This window comes from Arachis hypogaea, chromosome 1, assembly GCF_003086295.3.
Source record: "Arachis hypogaea cultivar Tifrunner chromosome 1, arahy.Tifrunner.gnm2.J5K5, whole genome shotgun sequence".
NCBI classification, from domain to species: Eukaryota; Viridiplantae; Streptophyta; class Magnoliopsida; order Fabales; family Fabaceae; genus Arachis; species Arachis hypogaea.
The window spans coordinates 38,325,217-38,338,462 of NC_092036.1; the positions used below are offsets into that span (position 1 = coordinate 38,325,217).

The following is a 13,246-nucleotide window of genomic DNA, read 5'->3' on the forward strand; positions in this document are numbered from 1 at the left end:
AGCTTATATTATAACGTAAAATTTCTTTTAATCATTGAAGTCATCCACACTACAAAAAAGGGTTAAAACGGCAGTTATTTTTGGTAATTATGGTGGTTAGAACCGTCATTATTATCGAAAATGACGCCCCCAAAAAACGCCGTTATTCTGGGCACCATTATGGTTATTACGGCAGTTTTCAGAAAACCGCCACAATTACCCAAGGTTAATACGGCGGTTTTTTAAGGGTTAAAATGGCGTTTTGTAACTGCCATTATTTCCGTATAAAATGGCGGTTTCTGAATTGTTTAAAATGGCGGCTATAACCGTCGTTTTTACCCTAACAGAGTGGCGTTTTGGTTGGTTAAAACAGCATTTTTGGATAGGTTAAAATGGCAGTTTGAACCGCCATTATTACCCTGACAGAGTGGCGTTTTAATTGGTTAAAACGGCGGTTTTTTGATAGGTTAAAACGGCGTTTTTGAATCGCCGTTTTTACCCTGACAAAGTGACTTTTAGTTGGTTAAAATGGCATTTTTAAAATGTCATTTTTACCCTAACAATGCCATTTTTATTGGTTAAAATGGCATTTCATGTTGTTTAAAATGCAGTTACAAACTGCCCTTTTTACGGGATAAAAATGACATTTTTAATTGTTTAAAAAGATAATTTTTACCGTGTTAAACAAATAATTTTTTTATTTAAAATTTCACAATAACAAGAAATCATAACTCATCAACAAAATATTACATAACTCATAAATAAAATATTAAACATAATATATAATTTTTTTAGTATTGGAAATAAAAAAATAACTCCTATACAAATAAAGCATTGAAAGTCTTAATATGTAACTCTTAATACATCAAGTCTCTATCATAAAAAAAATCACGCTTCTCTATTATTCGCTTCAAAAGATCTACTTTCTAACTCCTTTGGCAATGGAATCTCACTTTTTTTATCCAATTCCTACAACAAAAATATAATTTGAAAATAAAATAAAAAAGAATAAATAAATAAATAAACCATTAACTTGGACAACACAAAATAAATTTAAACAAAAAAATGAGAATTAAGAACAGCCAAATAGTAATCTTGTTTATATATTCATGTATATAACATAGTGGCCAGTGAAAGAAATCAAAGGATTTGATCTGCAGAAGCAATATGATTATGCATATATCCATATATAAAATCTAACAGTTGACAATATAAAAAGAGGAAATGGGAGAAGAAAAAATGCATGTATCCATATTTCCATGCACACTTCCATCAGCTTGCCTCTCAAAAACATGGGCTCACCTAATCATTTCTAGCAATTTACTTTGATACATGTTGTCAAGTACCTGTAAATGTAGAATTAATTTCAGTTTAATCCTACTTTCTTTGAGAAAACTAAAGAGGATTAATTAGCATACAATCTTTGTTCTCATATGATCAACCTAACAATTTAATACATACTGCATATATCCCCACTCATCTTTTTATCACATATAAATCCATAGTGACTAATCTTATACGTAAACTCAGTATTTTTGTATAACAATTCAGAATATTAGTGGTATTAATTCATTATTTGTCCTTAATAATTAATATCTGAAAAAAATATGATTCAATTGTAGTTATTAATTCAAAAAGATATTGGTATCCTATATAATTAGATACAATTTTTCAAATTCTCCTTTTAATTCATCTATTTGTTGATATTTTTCATGATAAACTTAGATAATGGTCCTAAATTTCACCTATAAGCATGGATCGATATAACACAGATTCATAGAGTAATAATGAAGTTCACTGTTATAAGCAGAGACATTTCTATCTCTAGTATCTAAGAAGAAAATTAGTTTGTGAATCTACTATCTAATCTCAAGAATGACTTGTGCACAAGACAAAAACCGTCTAAACGAATTATATCTAAATTTACATAATTCAACTCCTAATCCTAAATAACAGAAACAAGTCACAAAATCAATGACATTCTACATACAAATCTGAAAAGAATTCGATTGTTAACCACCAATTTAGAAGCACAATAGAAGCTGATATACAAAAGTACCAATTTAGATACATTAACCATCACACACACATAAAAACAAACACATGGTGCTCAAAACACAATAAGCTACAATTCCTGTCTCTCAAAACCCTAACAACCATACAATTAAGATGTCATTCTTAACCTTAATTATTAATCAAATTGAACTAGTAACACAAGAACAAATAGTAATTAATTATATTGTTATACCGCAAAAATAAAATAAAAAATTAAAGAAGGGACAAGAGAAAGGATGAGAGAGATCTATAGTACTTACAGAAGAACAGAAGAAGTAGGTGAGAGTTGTGCTTGTTCTGTTTGTGATGGTTTGGATTTACAGATCTTCAATAGAGAGATGTCATCGAAGAAGACACTGAGGGAGGCGTTGAGGATTTTGGCAAAGAAGGCGCAGAGCTAGGATGGAAAAGAGAGGAAGCTAGAGGTGACATCACCGGAGGAGATTACCATGGGAAGAGATGTTGCCAAAGGAGATCGTCGCCGGAGGAGATGTCACGGGAGAAGATCCGAGATCTGAAAGAAGATCCGCTATCGTCGTACATTAAGGAAACAAGGTGTTTGGCTTGGAACCTTTGATTCTGTTGAAGAGGAAGCGATGGTGGAGGGTGAAAGTGGCGGTAGCGATGGATTGAGCACGAGGACGAGGGAGAGATAGAAGGGAGATTGAGCGAGCCATCATACATATATGCAGTGTTTCAATTAGGGATTGCATTTTCCTTTTATATATGTGGGATAATGGCGGTTTTAATCACCAGAATTGCCATTAAATACACAGTCAATTATGGCAACAACCAAAAATGTCATAATGTCTGGATATTACGGCGGTTCTTTAAAATCTCCGTAATATAAATGTCATTTTAAACCTTTTTTGTAGTGCCAGATAAAATCGTTCTACTAATTTGCATACTTTATCGATGTTAAAGAACTTATAATTATCTTGGAAATCTAAAGTTGAATTTAAAGCAAGCAATTTCATTATATTATCATTGAATGTTCCATTAAACTCTTGCAATTGTATGCCAATTGTAGCAAGAAATAAATTAACACGATAATTATGGTCCATTGAAATCTGATCAATAATTTTAAGAGTTGACCTCTTTTAGGAATATGCAATGCATTCATATTAGGAATTTCAACTTCATGTTTCTCATAAAATAATGTAACTTCTTTTATGAAAGTCTCTCATTCTTATTATCGCATTTCTTTGGATTAAAGTCTTGGTAGTAGAAGTCAAAGCTAAATCATTTAATGTCTTAATTTTTTCATTACAAATCAAGGAAAAGATCATTATCAACTTTCAAAATATTTCTCATCAAATGCAAAATAAAGAGAAATTTAATAGATGTACAAACATCACCACGGGTAGAAAAATTATCTTTTTTATTGCGTTTTTCAAGAACTTCACAAGCAGCATCAAATATGCATAGCAAGCTATGTACATAATTCAAATAAGACTCGTATTTAGTATCTCCAGCTTTTTGTAAAGTACCAATTTGATTAACTCCACTGCCTATCACAATCATATCATTAGCAATTAAGTTTGCAATATTGTTTACTTGAGCTACCCTTAACTGATCATGACTTTGGTGAGAAATAGTCACAATTTAATGAACATAACAAACCTCTTTGGCTACTGAAACAAATGTTTATTGTAATCGATGAGCAAGACAATAGATGTAATCAACAAAAGTACAATTTTCATTAACTGACGTGAAGCGTAAGCTATGACATTCTTATTCTGCATCAGCACACATCCTTAACTTTTTAATGGGGTATCGCAGTATACATCAAATGGTCCTTGAGGATCTAGTAACACTAGAAATGATGCCAAAGTTAGTTTCTCCTTCAAAGTTCTGAAGCTTTCCTTATACTCATCCATTGAAACAAAAGGAATTTCCTTTCTTGTGATTTAAGCCAAACGCAACGCTATTTGTGAAACTCTTTAATAAATCTCTAGTAGTATCCAACCAATCTGAGAAAACTACGAATCTTTGTGATGGTCGTAGGCCGCTCCCATTCTAACACTACTTTTATCTTGGAGGGATCCATACCTATGCCTCCTTAGGGTACTATGTGTCCTAATAACTTCACTTCTTTGGCCTAAAACTTATACTTTAAAAGCTTTACATACAACTTCCTTTTTTTCAGAATCTACAGTAGAGTCCTTAGGCGTTCCTCATGCTCCTTCTCTGTCTTTAAGTAGATAAGTATGTCGTTGATGAAGACCATACAAACTTATCTAGATAGGAAAAAAAATCCAATTCATGTAGTCCATGAACATAATAGGAGCATTAGTTAGTCCAAAAGATATAACTGTTTACTCATAATGACCGTATCTGATTCTAAAAGTAGTCTTAGGTATGTTGGCTTCCCTTATATGAATTTGATGATACCCTGATCTCAGATCTATCTTTGAGAAGATGGTTGCTCGTCTTAATTGTCCATCAGATAATCAATCCTTGTCCGAGGGTGCTTGTCTTGATAGTGATCTTGTTTAGCTGCTAGCAGTCTATGTACAACCTCATTCTGCCATCCTTCTTCTTTACCAACAAAACTGAGACTCCCCATGGTGACGCACTCAGATGGATAAACTTCTTTTCTAATAGTTCTTCCATTTGAAACTTCAATTTTGCGAGTTCCAACGGTAGGGTGCATAGTGATTGGTCCCGCTCCTAGCACAAGGTCTATGGTAAACTCTATCTCTCGCTAATGAGAAAACTCAGGGATATCTTTCGAAAATATTTTAGAGAATTCTCTTACCACTAGGTATTTTTTATTTTATATTTTGTATTTTAACATGTATTATATACAAGTAGTTAATTTTTATATACATGTAATATGATTGTATTTGTAATTCCTATTTTTCTCTAATGAATTAAATCCCACACAATTAAGAAGTGAATCTTTTCTATTTCAACTTATTATTATGATTTTAAATTTTAATTTACAATTAGCGAAAAAAAGTTATGTGATAAACAAAACTTTGTATGTGGCAAGTGAAACACTAACATTGGTAAGTGAACCACGATCGGATATTTTTGGTATATTTTTAAATTATTTTAGGACATTTGTGTTAATAACAAAATTCGAAAATATTTTTATCAGTACCAAAATAATTCAAATATATTTTTGGTAGTTTACTTTAAATTTTTATGAGACAAATAAGAGATAGTCTTTAGTAATTGTGGTCTTTATATTTAACTATTTAATAATATTTTACAATAAAAAAGCTCCTAAATTTAAAAGGGAGTTAAATATACATTTCTTTTTAGCTGAGTAATATTGTAAACACATAGTATTTACCAGTATAAGTCATAGAAGGATTAACTTGTTAAGATAAATAGGCCAAAAGTGCAAAAATATCATTAGTAAACAACACATATAAAACTATGCAAAAAATTATTTGTAACCAATTTATTAATACGTTTTAAGTGAGTGCTACCGTGATGAAGGATAATTTTATTTTTCAGATGAGGAAGTGGCATAGAATATGCCATTGCACGATGCATGGCATGCATAGCATCATGCGCAGACAATGTCCGTAGACCTCTTATTCATTGTGCATAGGGGTGGCAATGGGCGCGGGTAGGGACGGGTTTTTGCCCTACCCGACTATGCCCCGTCCTACAATAATCCACATTGAATTTGTCCCGCTTTTACCCATGGATAGTAAAAAGTTAAACTTTAACCTGCCCCTGCAAGTACCCGTCCCATTCCAACCCACCCCTATAATTATTAAAATCCAACAAATAAAATTAAATTTTAAAATTTATATAATCATCATTACATACGTAACATAAATTAAAATAAAAATTTAAATAATACAATATTATTAATTATTTTACTAATTATTTTATATGTATTACATATATTATATATTAAAAATATATATTATATATATCGGGGGGGATAGGGGAGGGTTTAACCTAAACCCGACCCCATCCCGTCCCGCCCAAGAACCCGCCCCGTTAAAAACCCGCCTCAGTGGGTACGGGCAGGGTGGATACCGACAAATTTGTGTTGCATTGCCACCCTTAATCGTGTAGTGGGATTGTCAGGGACGGGTCAATTAGAATTGTTTGGCTATATTTTAACGAAGGTGATTAAATTTTTAGGTTTTTCGACATTTTGTGGGTGCATATTTTTGTTACGGTTGGCTTTTTATTATTGAGCTTGAAAGAAATTATGAGCTTGCCTTGTCCTTTGTAGGCTATGTTTGGGGTTTTAGAATTAAAACGAAAAGTACTTTACTAAAAAAACAAAAGAAAAGTAATACATATATTTTAGATTCCATAATTAAAAAGAAAAGAATTAAAAAAAGAAAAAAATAAATATATATGTTTATACCCTGTCCCAAAACATGAGCCAATACCAATAAGGCTAAAAGGCCCAACAACCAGGGTGGCTCCAACCGCACGCCTGACCTTCTGTAAAGGTCGGATTCCACGAGAACGAGCAGCTTATACTTATCCAAGTAAGTAACTGCCTCCCTGAATCTCTCGCCTACTTCTAGAAGAGAGATCTCAACAGCACTAAGATAAAGGGATAATTATCCACCACCAGAAGTGGAACTACTCCAACGGTGGTTATTGGCTCATCTCCTATAAATACCCTGACACATTCAGGTATCTTTAAGTTCCAATATATTAAACCTGCTTAACCCCTTGCTGACTTAGGTATCAGAGTGTCTTGCAGATACCACCCCCAATCTCTCCAAACACACAGCTCGAACGGTGGCACGCGGACGTGTAACACGTTAGGCCACCCCCTTGAACGCTCGGGCTTCACATCCAATCCCAATCATCATCCGATTTCAGGTAACCATCGGAACATTGGCGCCGTTGCCGGGGACCTGGGAATCAATGCTTCATGGCGGACGACTAGTATGAAGGTAGACATACAGCGTCTGAATCAAACCCAGAGTACCAAGACATGGTCAATAACGACCAGGCTTTAGTGGTACCTCCTCCAAGAATGGAAGGACCACATGGTAAAGGTCCTTCAGGAGATCAACTCCAGAGAAGGATCCCATCTGAGGTGTGCCTCCCTGAAGTGGAGGACCAGCCTCATAGCGCTGACCAGCCTTATAGAGCGACAACGCGAGGCAGAGAGAAGCTCAAGGAAGGAGATCAAATGACGAAGGGAGCTGAGGAGAAGCTCTCAAAGCTGAAATCCAATCTTCGAGATAAGAATTCTCGCATAGCTCGGGACGACTCCCCATTTGGAGGAGAAGACCCATTCACAGAGGACATCATGAGGGCTAGAGTTCCTAAAAACTTCAAAAGCTCAGACATGAGTCTCTACGATGGGACCACGGACCCGAGGCACCATTTGAGTAATTTCAAAAGTCGGATATATCTGGCTAACGCCTCGGATGCTACTCGTTGTAAGCCTTTCCAACTACTCTAACAAAGTCGGCCATGAAATGGTTCGATAATTTATCCCCAAGATCGGTTGCTAGTTTCGACGACCTCGCTCAAAAATTCCTCACCAGATTCTCAATTCAAAAGGATAAAGTCAAGCACGCACCTAGCCTACTCGGAATAAAACAGGAAGCCGGAGAATCCCTCAGAGATTGAATGGAGAGGTTCAACAAGGCTTGTCTGGAAATCTAAAATCTGCCCACGGAGGCAGTGATTATGGGATTGGTTAATGGCCTCCGAGAAGGTCCCTTTTCCCAGTCCATATCAAAGAAGCAACTGACTTCCCTTAACGATGTGCAAGAACGAACTAAAAAGTACATCAATATGGAAGAAAATGGCAGATTACGTGAACCAAATTGGTGACTTGGCCACCCTCATCAACCAAAGGAAAAAGAAAGGGATCCCAAGAAGAAAGAGGAAGTCGGGTCCGAGAAGCCTAGAAGGTACCACAACTATACTCCATTACGAGTTTCTCTCGCGGACATTTACAAGGAAATTTTTTACACCGAGAAGCTCCCTCCCCCACGTCCAATAAAAAACAAGAAGGGTGGAAGCCAAAATGAGTATTTTGAGTACCATAAGTTGTATGGACACTCAAAAAATTATTGTTGCGACCTAAAAAATGTGATAGAAAAGCTGGCCAGGGAAGGTCGGCTAGAGAGATATCTCATGGAAAGGTTAGACAATCATAGAAAAAGAAAAAGAGACGACGAAGAAGTCGAATGAAGAGCTCATCCCTCACAAACTCCAGAAAGACACGTGCACATGATATCAGGAGGATTCGCCAGAGGGGGGTTAACAAAGTCGTCTCGGAAGAGACATTTAAAAGAGGTCTACTAAGTCAGAAATGACGCTCCTGACCTCCCAACAATCTCTTTTACCAAAGAAGATGGACAAGGCATTGTTCCCGGCGATAACGACCCGATAGTAATCACTATGATACTGGCCAATGCACATTTGCACAAGACCTTGATAGATCAGGGCAACTCAGCTAACAAACTATTTAAGCTGGCATTTAACAATCTGGGGTTAGAAGAAAGCGAGTTAAAAGCTTATCCGGATACTCTTTTCAGATTAAGAGATGCTCCTATCAAACCACTGGGCTTCATCTCCTGTATACAACTTTTGGAAATAGATCGAAGTCTAAAACCTTAAACATCGACTTCATTGTTGTCGATGTAACCTCAGCGTATAATGCCTTGATCGGGAGGACAACTTTAAATCGACTGGGGGCAATAGTCTCTACTCCTCATCTCTGTATGAAATTTCCAATGAAAGATGAGATTGCTACCATTAGGGAGAGATCAGAAGCTGGCAAGGAAGTGTTACAATGAGAGCATAAACCTAACAGGTAAGGGCAACGAAGTCAATTCTACCGAACTCGGAGGAGTCTGAGGAAAAGATGAACTCCGACACCAACTAGAAAGAAGGACCGAAGAAGTCCAGATCGGGAAAAAAGTCGGGAAAAATACTAACATATGAGTCAGCATAAGGGCAGATTTGAAGCAAGAGCTCGTAAATCTCCTACGAAAAAATTCTGACCTTTTCGTTTGGAAAGCCGCTGACATGCCCGAAATAGATCTTGAGCTTATGACACATAAGTTGGTAGTCCATCCAGGATCTCGACCTATTCAGCAAAGAAAACGGAAGCTCAGACCAGAACGAGCTTAAGTGGTCGAAGAGCAAGTACAAGCTTTATTAGAAGTCGGGTTCATTAGGGAAGTTAAATACCCGGCATGGCTGGTGATAAACCCCAATTTGACGGTTTATCTTGTATTAAATTTAGAGTATTTTGATGACCTTTTCTCGCATTTAACCTATGAATTAGCATGGTTTTGTAATCTCTCCCGTATTTGTGCTTAAGTGTAAAAACATGCTTTTTAAGCCTTATTTTGATGAATTCTAATTCCACTTTGATTCCATAAGATGCCTTGATGTGTTTGCTAGTAATTCCATGATTGAAATAGGCTAGGCATGGATCAAAGGGAGCAATGAAGGAAGCATACAAGTGGAGAGAAGCATGAAAAGTCAAAGAAGTGAAATCAGCCAAGCACGCGCACGCACACAAGGCGCTCACGCGCACATTGCAGAATCGGCCAGGGGCGCGCACGCGTACCGTGCGTGCACGTGTCGCAGTCGGTACATGACTTCATTAAACACGTTCCTGGCACTTTGGAAGGGTTTCTGAACCCATTTTGGCGCCAATTGCTGATAGAAAGGAATAAAAGGATCAAGGATTGAAGGGAGAAGGGAGTTAGTTCATTACCATTAGTCATAGTTTTAGTTTTAGAGTAGTTTTAGAGAGAGAAGCTCTCACTTCTCTCTAAAATTAGGATTAGGTTTAGGTTAATCTCTCTTCTTAGATCTAGGTTTAATTCATGCTTTGATTCACGTTTCCTTTATCAATTCTTAATCTTCCCCTCTTCCTCTTTCTAGTTATGTGCTTTAATAATTGTAATTCTTCATTTTGTTTTGGATAGATTGTTGTTTCTTTGTTTTCTTTCAATAATGCAATTTGAGGTAATTCATGATAATTTTGATCTCCTTGATTGTTGTTGTTAATTCTTTGCAATAATTGTTGTTAGATTCTATTCTTGTTCTCAATTTACTATGCTTTTCTTTTGTGCCTTCCAAGTGTTTGATGAAATGCTTGGTTGGATTTTAGTGTAGGTTTTGTTCCTCTTGGCCTAGGTAGAGTAATTAGTGACTCTTGAGTTATCTAATTCCCTTGTTGATTGACAATTAGAAGTTGCTAATTGATTTGAATGCCTCTAAAGCTAGTCTTTTCTTTAGGAGTTGATTAGGACTTGAGGAATCAAATTGATTCATCCACTTGACTTTTCTCCATGGTTAACTAAGTGGGAGTAATGGACAATTTGTCATCACAATTGAGGAGGATAACTAGGATAGGACTTCTAGTACTCATATCTTGCCAAGAGCTTTGCTAGTTGTTAGTTTATTTTCTTTGCCATTTATATTTCTTGTCTAAAATCTTAAAAACCCCAATTATAACTCACAACCAATAACAAGACACTTTATTGTAATTCCTAGGGAGAACGACCCGAGGTCCAATACTTCGGTTTATAAATTTTAGGGGTTTGTACTAGTGACAAACAACTTTTTGTATGAAAGGATTATTGTTTGGTTTAGAAACTATACTTTACAACGAGATTTCATTAGTGAAATTCTAAACCGTCAAAAATCTAATCATCAGCTGGCAAATGTCGTATTGGTCAAAAAACAAAATGAAAAATGGAAAATGTGTGTCGACTATACCAACCTCAACAAAGCCTGTTCGAAAGACCCATATCCTCTACCCAACATTGATACTGTAGTATATTTCAGCTCAGGATACCAGTATCTATCATTCATGGATGCTTACTCGAGATACAACCAAATCCCGATGTATAAGTCGGATCAGGAGAAGACATCGTCCATACACCCAGAGCGAACTATTGCTATGTGGTCATGCCATTCGAATTAAAAAATGCAGGGGCCACACATCAAAGGTTGATGAACAAGATGTTTGCACCTCACCTCAAAAACTTAATGAAAGTATATGTGGACGATATGTTAGTAAAAACCAAGGATGAGGCTAGTCTCCTATCCGACCTTTCACAAGTCTTCAACACTATAAGAAGACATGGGATGGGACTAAATCCCACTAAATACACATTTGCAATAGAAGTAGGAAAATTTTTGGGATTTATACTCACTCAAAGGGAAATTGAGGCTAACTCCGACAAGTGCAAATCAATCCTGGAAATGAAGAGTCTGACCTGTTTAAAAGAAGTCTAACAGTTGAATGACTGACTTGCAGCCTTATCCAGATTTTTGGTAGGATCAGCCCTGAGATCCCTGCCCCTTTTTTCACTGCTTAGAAAAGGATGCTACTTTGAATGGACTCTTGAATGTGAAGAGGCTTTTCAAGAATTCAAGAAGTTTTTGAGCCAACCTCCCATCCTTACTCGACCGAGGCAGGAGAAGAGCTTGTACTTTACTTAGCTGTTGCCGAGAAGGTAGTGGTATCGGCGTTAATACGAGAAGATAAGGTCGGACAGCACCCCATCTATTTTACTAGCAAAGTCTTACAAGGTTCTGAGCTAAGGTATCAAAAAATTGAGAAGTTTGCATATGCTTTAATTAGAGCATCTAAAAAGCTCCAACCTTATTTTCAGGCTCACACTATAAGAGTCAGAATGAACCAGCCCATGAAGCAAATCCTTCAAAAAATGGATATTGCAGGTCAAATGGTTCAATGGGCTATAGAGCTATCCGAGTTCGATTTGAAATACAAAACTCGGACAGCAATCAAAGCTCAATGTCTGACCGACTTCTTAGCTGAGTATACGGGCGGTAAGAGCGAAACCTCCACCACTTGGCATCTTTATATAGATGGCTCTTCTAACAAAGTCGGAAGCGGCGCAGGTATTATTTTGGTAAACAAGGAGGGAACTCAAATAGAGGATTCTCTGAAATTTGAATTCCCTGCCTCCAACAACTAGGCCGAATACGAAGCTCTAATTGCAGGCTTGAAACTCACCAAAGAGGTCGGCACAACCAAAGTGATAGTCTTCAGTGATTCTCAAATAATAACTTCCCAAATCAATGGGGAGTACTAGGCAAAAGATCCTAACATGAAGAGATACCTAGAGAAAACACTTGAGCAGCTATGATAATTTCTCGATACCGAGGTCCAACATATAACTTGAGAACTCAACAGCAGAGCGGATTCCCTCTCCAAATTGGTAAGTACCAAGCCTAGAGAGAATACTAGAAGCCTGATAGAAGAAACTCTTAAGGAGCCCTCAATTATGAAATCAGACAACAAATTAGATGTGCTATCCGTCTCCGGCTTACACTTCTGATGGATGACCACCTTAATCAAATATTTGAAATTCGACTCCTTCCCATGGGACAAAAAGAAGCCCAAAAAGTTTGAAGAAAAGCACAGAATTACACCTTGGTGCAAAACGTCCTCTATAGAAGAGGAATATCTACGCTTCTGTTAAAATGTGTTCTGACTTCTAGAACCGAAGAAGTCCTAGAAGAAGTACATAATAGCATTTGCAGAAATCATCTCAGAGCACAATCTCTATCTAGGAAGGTAATTCGAGCCCGATTTTTCTGGCTGACCTTGCAAAAAGATGCCACCGACTTTGTTAAAAAATGTCAACCATGTCAGATGCATGCCAATTTCCACATCGCTCCGCCTGAGGAGCTTATTACTATAACCTCTCCATGGCTTTTTGCAAAATGGGGATTAGACCTCTTCGGACCTTTTCCTTAAGCGCCTGGACAGGTCAAGTACTTTATTATGGGAATAGATTACTTCACTAAGTGGATAGAGGCAGAACCACTAGCTACCATCACAGCACAAAGAAGTCAAAAATTCCTATACATAAATATAATTACTCTGTTCGGAGTTTCACACTCTATTACTACTGATAATGGTACCCAGTTTACTGACTCTACATTCAGGAACCTGGTATCCAGCATGAAGATAAAATATCAATTCACATCGCTAGAACACCCCCAAACTAATGGACAAGAAGAAGCAGCCAATAAAGTTATACTAGCCAGACTTAAGAAAAGGTTGCAAGGAGCAAAAGGGGCTTAGGTAGAAAAACTCCCACAAGTGCTATGGGCTTATAGAACAACACCCCATTCCACGACCGGGGAAAAACCCTTCCGACTTGCATACGAAATAGAAGCCATGATCCTAGTAGAGATCAATGAACAAAGTCCAAGGGTGAGGTTTTATGATGAGATTGAAAATGTTCAAGCC

General features: G+C 36.9%; 1 long non-coding RNA gene across 2 annotated transcripts; it reads right to left on the bottom strand.

The window, feature by feature from the left end:
• Positions 1 to 707: 707 nt before the first annotated feature.
• Positions 708 to 2,775, bottom strand: LOC112802531 (uncharacterized). 2 transcript variants are annotated; one of them, XR_003202421.3, is made up of 3 exons: positions 2,295 to 2,773; positions 1,282 to 1,325; positions 708 to 948 (listed from the first exon to the last, which is right to left on the bottom strand). It is a non-coding gene; the product is annotated as an uncharacterized lncRNA (long non-coding RNA). The 2 variants fall into 2 exon arrangements; XR_011862758.1 differs by lacking the exon at positions 1,282 to 1,325 and having other exon boundaries at positions 2,295 to 2,775.
• Between the last annotated feature and the right edge of the window lie 10,471 nt (positions 2,776 to 13,246).